The sequence below is a fragment of the Nicotiana sylvestris genome, chromosome 9 (assembly GCF_000393655.2).
Source record: "Nicotiana sylvestris chromosome 9, ASM39365v2, whole genome shotgun sequence".
Lineage (NCBI taxonomy): Eukaryota > Viridiplantae > Streptophyta > Magnoliopsida > Solanales > Solanaceae > Nicotiana > Nicotiana sylvestris.
This window is the reverse complement of record NC_091065.1, coordinates 41,207,235-41,216,192: the sequence shown is the minus strand read 5'-3', so window position 1 is coordinate 41,216,192 and position 8,958 is coordinate 41,207,235.

The window sequence follows — 8,958 nt, the reverse complement described above, 5'->3', positions numbered from 1 at the left end:
GTTCACACTCCTAGTTGTTAATTTAATTGCTTAAGTCGTATTGAAAATTGATAAAAGAATTGTAAAAGGTTAAATTCACTTACTTGAAGTTGTGTATGAGACACTTGACCGTTAAAGAGAATTTGTGTTTTCTTTAAAATGTCTTGCATTTATGGAGCGTGTCGAACGCCTCGGTAGCAGATAGATGCATCTATGGTTCGTACCGTTCGACCCTCGGTAGTGCACAATTTAAATATTATGTTGGATCAGGCTGTACGACCTCGACATAATTTGCGCATGATAAATTTTTGGAACTATTCATAATTGATATTGCTTAAATGCCTTGAGGTACAAACTGTTAAATGATGAAAATAAACTTAGGACTTAGTATTTGTGAAAGGAATAATTACTATTTCCTGTTATTGGGTTTTTAGTTTTATTCCTGTAATTCATGCCTAGTATATAATTTTGATATATCATTGTTAGCCCATAGTAAGTGTCAAAGTCAACCCCTCGTCATTACTTCTTCAAGGTTAGACCGGATACTTACTAGGTACATATTTTTTTATGTATTCACGCTACACTTCTGCACTTAAATGTGCAGGATCTAAGGCAGGTACATCTGGTTATCAGTCTGGCACGCACACTTGACTCCCGGTACAAGACTACATGGTGAGTTGTCCTTCTGAGCCCTTCTGCAGCAGCCAAAGTCTTTCTGTTGTTATAGTTCTGTCTACTTTATTTCAGACAGTAGAGTAGTGATCTTTTGTATATTCTACTAGCAGCCCATACTCTTGTGACTCCAGGTCTTGGCATACACACTAGTATACTCGTGGTTTTGGATTTTTATTTCATGATTATGATTTCTCTCATTTTCTTTCGTATTATTTATTTCAAATCTATTATTTCTCAAATTTTTTAAATTTGAGGAATGTTTAATCACTTAGAAAGAATTTATGTAAAAAGAGGAAATCACGTGGCTAGCTCACAGTTGGCTTGCCTAGTGGCAGCATTAGGCGCCATCACGACCTATTATAGAATTGGGTCGTGAAAATACCTTTAGGTTGTGCATCTTGGTACTGAGTAGAACTTGCAACTGTAGATTAATGTTCCATTGACACTACATGGAATTTTCTGCCAATTTTGTCGCTAATATGTCGTTAAAACGCTCATAGCTAACATAAATTCTTGACAACCAATCGTTATCGCTAAAAAATATCAATGACAGAACTTTCTATTTAGCTGCAAAATTTGTCCATCGCTAATTCTTTTTAGTTGTGTGAAGACACCAAATCAGATACTTCATGATCTTATAAGTCATAGTACAGTCTTGTGGAGACTCGAAAAGCCTTGGTGGACTAGAGGCATATTGAAGATGAAGTTGATGATGATACTATTATAACCAATTTTGAAAAGATATCAAGGGAAGGAGATTTGTCACCACGAACAAGTGCAAAAAGTGGCACGAAAGGTGAGAAGAAGATCCACAACCGGGAGTCACCTCAACCTTTAAGATAACAGCCCAAGAGGGCACTCAAAGATTAAATGATGATTAAAGTACTAATATGGAATATAAGTTCTGTGGCTACACAACAAGACTTTGAAAGAGTGATTCAAATGAATAGGGAGTAAGTTTTTTATGTAGTTGCACTTATGGAACCATTTTAAGATAGTAAACATATACAAAGATATAGAAGAAGGCTAGGCATGAAGTATGTTTTGACCAATATAAATGAAAAGATTTGGGTGTTTATAGATGCAGTTGTTCAGTGGGAGATTATACAGGAATCTGACCAATAAATTACTTTGAAGTTGTTCCTTTAAGATGTTGGCCAATGCATGATGGGTACTTTTGTGTTTGGTAAGTGTTCTGCACTTGATATAATGGAATTATGGGAATATTTATATTATTTAGCTCTTGAAATGGAAATTCCTTGGATAGTATGAGGGGATTTTAATGCGATACTACACGAAGATGAGAATGTTGGAGGCCTGCCAATATTGCCACCTGAGTATCAAGAATTTGCAATTTGTGTCAACTCTTGAATGAAGAGACAGACATACTTCTAAAGACTATTGAATGAAGAAGGGAATAGGAGCATCGTACTAGGTGATTTAGATCACACTGAGAGTCATCAAGACTTTAGAATTTATAGGCATATAAAGGTTAGGAAGGTTGAGGGGGGTATGCGTAAGATGAGCAAGGAAAGAGCGGTTAGGCCGGATGAGATCCCGGTAGAATTTTAGAAGAATGCGGATAGGACATGCTTGGAGTGGGTTATTGGTTTGTTTAATATCATCTTTAAGATGATGAAAATTCCTAAGAAGTGGAGCTGGAGTACAACGATCCCGTTATATAAGAAAAATGGTGATACTAAATATTTCAACAACTATAGGGGTATCAAGTCGTTAAACCAAACTATGAAGGTTTGGGAGATGGTGGTAGTAAGGGTAAGGAGGAGTATGTCTATTTCCGAGAACCAATTTGGATTCATGTCGGCCTCTTCACTATTGAAGCCATTCACCTTGTTAGAGTATTAATGAGGCAGTATAGGGAGAGGAAGAGTGACTTGCATATGGTATTCACTAACCTAGAGAAAGTATACCACAAAGTCCCAGGGAGGTCCATTGGAGATGTTTGGAAGCTAGAGGAGTGCATGTAGCATACACTAGGGTGTCTAAGGACGTGTATGATGGATCTAAAACTCGGATAAGGAAAGTGGGAGAGGATGCAAAATACTTCTCAGTTGTGATAGAATTGCACCAAAGATCAACTTTTAGTCACTTTTTATTTTCCTTGGCGATGGATGTACTAACACGACAAATTCAAGAGGAGGTGTCATGGAGCATGTTATCTGGACGATGACATAGTAATGATTGATGATATGTGAGGCGGAGTTAATGCGAGGCTGGAGATTTAGAGACAGGCCCTAGAGTCGAAAGATTTCAAGTTGAACAGGACTAAAATAGAATATTTGAAGTGAAAATTCAGTGATGCAAATCCTGAAGTGGAACTGGACATAAATCTTAATTCACAATCATCCCCAAGCAATGGATTTTCAAGTACCTTAGGTCCGTAATTCAGGGTAATAGGGAGATCGATGGAGATGTTGCATATTATATTGAAGCAAGGTGGGTGAAATAGAGGCTTGCATATGGTGTTTTGTATGATAAGAGTGTTCCTCAAAGACTTAAGGGTAAGTTTTATAGAGGAGTGATCATACCAATTATGTTGTATGGGGCGGAGTGTTGGCCAGTCAAGAGCTCCCATGTCCAGAAAACAAAAATATAAAAAATGAAGGCATACCAAGAGAGACAAGATAAGGAATAAGCATATACGGGTCAAGGTGTGAGTATCTAACGTGGTGGAAAGGATGTGGGAAGTAAGGTTGAGATGGTACGTACAAGTGAAGAGGATATGTATAGATGCCCTTGTAAGGAGGTGCAAAAGGTTGGCCATGGTGGGTTTGAGGAGATGGAGAGGTAGGCCTAAGTAGAATTGGGGAGAGGCAATTAGGTAGTACAAGGCATAACTTTAGCATACCGAGGACATGACCCTTGATAAGAGGGTATGGAAATGGAGAACTAGGATAGAGAGTAAGTAGGAATTCAAGTGTATCTTTTTTCCATTCCTGTAGTGTTAGTACTATTATATTATTTTCTTAAACCTAGATCTTTGATTCTACCTTTAGTTTCTCTTTTTTGGTTTCCTTATTGTCTAATCTTGTTGATGTCAATGCTTATTATTAATGCTTCTATTTTTTTGCCTTGAGCCGAGAGTCTATCGGAAATAGCTTCTCTATGTTCACAGGGTAGAGGTAAGGACTGTGCACACACTACCCTTTCCAGACCCTACTTGGCGGGATTACATTGGATTTTTTTTGTTGTTGTCTTGTGGGTTGTTTGATCTGATTTCAAAGAAAGTCCTTTCACTTGGTATAATAGTAGATCAAATGTATAATATATCTTTAATAGGTTGGATAGGATATTTGTGAACTTACCTTTTTCAAAAATTATTTCCAACTATTGAAATATTGCATCTCATTAGAACTGGTTCTGATCATGCCCCTTTGTTGATGCTTAGTGGAAAGGAAGCTACACTGTTTGTTAAACCTTTCAAGTTTATCAATTTCTGGACTCAACATGAGTCATTTAAGAATATGTTGATGCAGAATTGAGTGGTTGATTTTGTAGGGGATCCATTTATTATGTTCAAGCAGAAGTTGAAGAAGGTGAAAGGTGCTTTGTCTAAATAGAACAAAAAGACATATGGTGACTTCGTCAAGCAGATTTCTATAAAGGAGAATATTGTGAAAGTGAAGGAAATGCTATTTTAGGAAGAACCAACAATTGAATATAGAAGTGTCCTTTAGAGAGCACAAGCCGAGTTAGTAAAATTATCGAGCTTAGAAGAGTAATATTGGAGGCAAAAAGCAAATATAACTTGGTTTACTGAAGGAGACCGAAATACTAGCTTTTCCCATAACCTTGTAAATGGAAAGAGGAAGAAGCTACAATTGAAGAGGATTCAGGATTAGGTTTTGGCTTGAGGCACAAGAGTTAATGGCTAGTACTAATATTGATTTCCTTTAGAATAAGTTCACTAAGGAAGGAGACCCTACAGACTTTGATCTACTCAAACATGTTCCTTCTATGGTCTCTCGTGAATAGAATATGGAGCTTTGCAGGTTTCAAACTATGGAAGAGGTGAATGAGGGTATTTTTGCATTGAGTGGTACTAATGCTGATGGTCTTTATATATTCTCTAGATTCTTTTATCAGGACTGTTGGAATATAGTAAGTACTGATACAAATGGCATGTTGAATGATATTTTTTTTATGCTTTCTTGCCTATGTCCATCACATATACCAACTTAGTCCTTTTGCCAAAGAAGCCACAAGTGCAGATCATCTCATACTTGAGGCCTATAAGTTTAAGTAACTTCATTAATAAGATGATTTCTAGAGTGATTCATTGCAGGTTGGAAAAGATTTTACCATTGATGACTTCACCTAATCAATCTAGTTTTGTGAAGGGTAGAATTAACTTTGAAAACATCTTAGACAAGAAATTGTCACATATATTAGTTTGAGAGACAAGCCTGCTAATGTGGTGATTAAACTGGATATGGTCAAAGCTTATTATATGGTTTCTAAGAAATATTTGATGCATGTTTTGAGGAAGATGGGGTTTGATGTGCACTTTATAGATTATTATCTAAAAACTAATATTCTGTACTAATTAATGGCAATGCTTTAGGTTTTTTCCATTCTACAAGGAGTGTGAAGCAATGTGATCCCCTTTCTCCTGCCTTATTCATTCTTTTTTTTTTCCTGCTGAGGTACTTTTCGGGTCATTGAATAAGTTGTTTGAGAGGAATTAATATATTGGCTATGGTGTACCAAAGTTGATAGATCAACTAAACCACATAGCCTATGCCGATGATGCTATTATCTTTGCTTCTTTTGATACTAATTCTTTGAAGTTGGTGATGGATGTGATTACCAAGTATGAGTAGGTTTCAGGGCAGTTGATTAACAAGGCTAAAAGTTCCTTCTATATGCATGCTACAATAGCTTGGGATTTGTATAAATCAGTAGGGGACATCTCTGGATTCACTAGCGATGAGTAGCCATTTACCTATCTTGGTTTCCATATATTTTAAATAAGGAGAAGAAAGAGCTATTATGATGATCTAATTAAGAATGTGAAGTCTAAGCTACATGGAGGGTGAAGTTACTATCTGTTGGTAGTAAAGCTACACAGGTTTCCAGTGTGGTTAAAAATATACCAATTCACCTATTGTCAATGCTTGATCCACCTAAAAACATACGTTGTAGCATGTACAAGATCTTTGTTAGATTATTTTGGAGCACTAAAGAGGATAGAAGGGGCAAACATTGGTAATCTTGGCTTAATCTATGCATACCTACTCAAGAGGGTGGACTAGGTTTAGGTCATTATTTGATATCTTTATAGACCTATTTGCAAAGCTGTGCGGTCTAACTCCCTGCGGAATAAATACAATAAAAAGGAATTGCCAACTATGGTACAATTTAGAAAAGGGTCTCATGTGTGGAGGAAAATGTTACAGGCTGGATAGGAAGTTGAACATGAAATATGGTGCGAAATAAAGATGGGTACTACTAAAGTTTGGCATGAAAATTGGACCGAACTTGATGCTTTATATAATGTTTTACCACTAGATTTCCATATCAATGAAGATCTGTAGGAAGTGGCACAATTGAGGGGTGATAAAGGCTGGAATACACAATTGCTAGAGCAGTCTTTTCCTGAAGATATAGATGAGCACATAAGAGATAAAATACAAGTTAAAAGTAGTGAAGAGTAGTGGAATAAGCCATAGTGGCTGCCTACAACGTCAAGGGAAGTTTACAGTGAGTATTGCTTGGCATATTCTAAGGCATAAAGCAAACCCTAATCTATAATTTAACTTCATGTGGATTAAAGGTTTTCCTTTAAAGATTTGTTTTCTTTCTTTGGAGACTTTGGAAGTTCAAGTTGCCTACCGATGACAATTGGAGGATAGGGTATTTAAGACCTTCTAGATCCCATTGTTACTTACAGTCCATCTGTTTCCTCATAGTTCTTTTGCTATTAGAGCATGGAAAATCTTTTTTTACAGCTGCAGGTATACAAGTTCCACTGGTGCAGATTCATCAAGTGTCACGATCCAAAATCCCACAAAAGATCGTGATGGCGCCTAACATGCTTTCTAGTCAAGCCAATACCCAATAATAATAAGAAAATCCAATTTATTAAGTTATTAACTGAGTTATAACAAGACATAAAAGTAGAAATAATCTAAAAACTATATAAGGATACAAATATCTAAGACAGGATCTAAATCTACCATACCTATCTAGCAATGCCTAAAACCCGGTGTCAAGCATCCAATAAGAGTGAACTATGTTTATCACTATAACAATATTTTTCTGGAAGAAACAAAAGAACATAAAAATATAATTAAGGGAGGGGGACTCCGTGTGCTGCGGATCGAACAATTAGGCAGCTCACCACGAAGTCTCCAAATGAAAATCTCTATGCGACTGGACAGTATGACTGGACCAGCCTCATAATATGCACAAACTATGCATAAGTGTAGTATGAGTACAAAATCACGACACTTAGTAAGCATCAAGTCTAGCTTCAAAGAAGTAGTGACAAGGAGATGATACCAACACTTACTTGCATTTTAGTAAGCAAGTGAAAGTATAAACTAAAGAAAAATATAAGGCATGATATTATCAAATGGATATAAAGGCAAGTCACAATAATATCTAATATTTAAACATGATTCTCAAGCAAGAAAACATAATACCAAGTCAAATATCTCAATTACTCCCAAAGTCATATTATAAATCGATCAATATATACATATGAGAGCTATTTCATGAATCTAGAATGCATGTACATGATCATGATAAAATCTCAATACCACACAGTACCAATCTATATGGCCGACACTAGCCAAATGTCCAAACTAGAACCAATATGGATGCCTACACTCATAGGTCCCAAAGCAACATAGGTAATCACTTGACTTTGGAGAAACAGATGCATATCCAAATGTTGTTGCACTAATAATATTGAAATCCATAATTAATATCCACTTATAATGTCCTTTGTTCAAAATCCTCAACCTTTGTTAATATTCCACTTTCAACTCATGTATATACACATGAGATGATGTAATATGCATCTGGACAAAGTAATAGAATGCGGATGAACGCTAACATGAAGAAAAGAATGCTATAGATAATCATGTAATTCAACTTTTCATAACAGTTCTATTTGTTCATTTAGTATTCTTAAGCCCGATCATGATATCAAACATGAGCAACAAAAGTCAATAATCATTAAATCATAAGTCAAGTGCGAATATTGCATGAATATGGCAAAAGTAGAAAGCCTAATACGGTGAAAGAAGTCCGTCAAGTTCCAATCAACAATTCATAATTTGAGCATAGTCTCTAAGCATGATAATGATTCATCACGTAGTCAAAGAATCAGTGAAACATGGATAACAGTTAATAAGGTCTTAAGAAGGCATGATATAAGCTTAACTCTAATCGGTTATGGTCTTAACCTAGACACGTATATATGCTCGTCATCTCGCATACACGAAGCATCTAAATCAAATAGCAAATAACACATAGATCACCTATGAGGAGAATTCTCTCTTACAAGGATGGACAAGAGACTTACCTCCACCGGTAAGCTTTAACCTTCAAAAATAGCCTTCCCTCTTAAATCAACCTCCAAACAACTCGAATCTACTTAAATACAACTCAATAAGATCAATAAAAGCTATTGGAAATAATTCAAAATAATAAAGCTTCAATCTTTAATCAAATTTCCAAAAGTCAACAAAAGTTCACTCCGGGCCGACATGGTCAATAACCGAGTCAAAGGGTAGATCTCAGATACCCATAATCCCATGATTCCATATATGTGATTAGATTTACAAAACGAGTCCAAATGACCCTCAAATCTCCAAATTACACTTTCTTAAGTTATAGACAAAAAAAGAAATTTCACTTCCAAACTCCAAGGTTTAGGTATAGAGTTCCATGGGAAACCAAGATATATAATCAAATATAAGTGAAAATTCGCTACCTCCAATGAAGTAGTGACATTTCTCTTTAAAATCTCTTTCTCTCGAAGTCTAGGGTTCACAATATAAAATAATGGGTAAAATCCCAAAATTCCAACTTAAAATAGTCTACCCAGCGATATGCATCGTGATTGCGAAGCCAAACTCACCTCTAGCTACTGCTAGACTTCGCAAATAAGAAGAACCTCTCATGAATGCGCTGCCCAAGTCTGCCAAGCCTACACAAATGGGAGCATTGCTCCGTGAACGTGAAGGACAATCCTCCGCATGGTTCTATAACATAGCAAACACGACCCTATACATGCTAACATGATGCTCCTACCCCAACCCTCCGTGAATG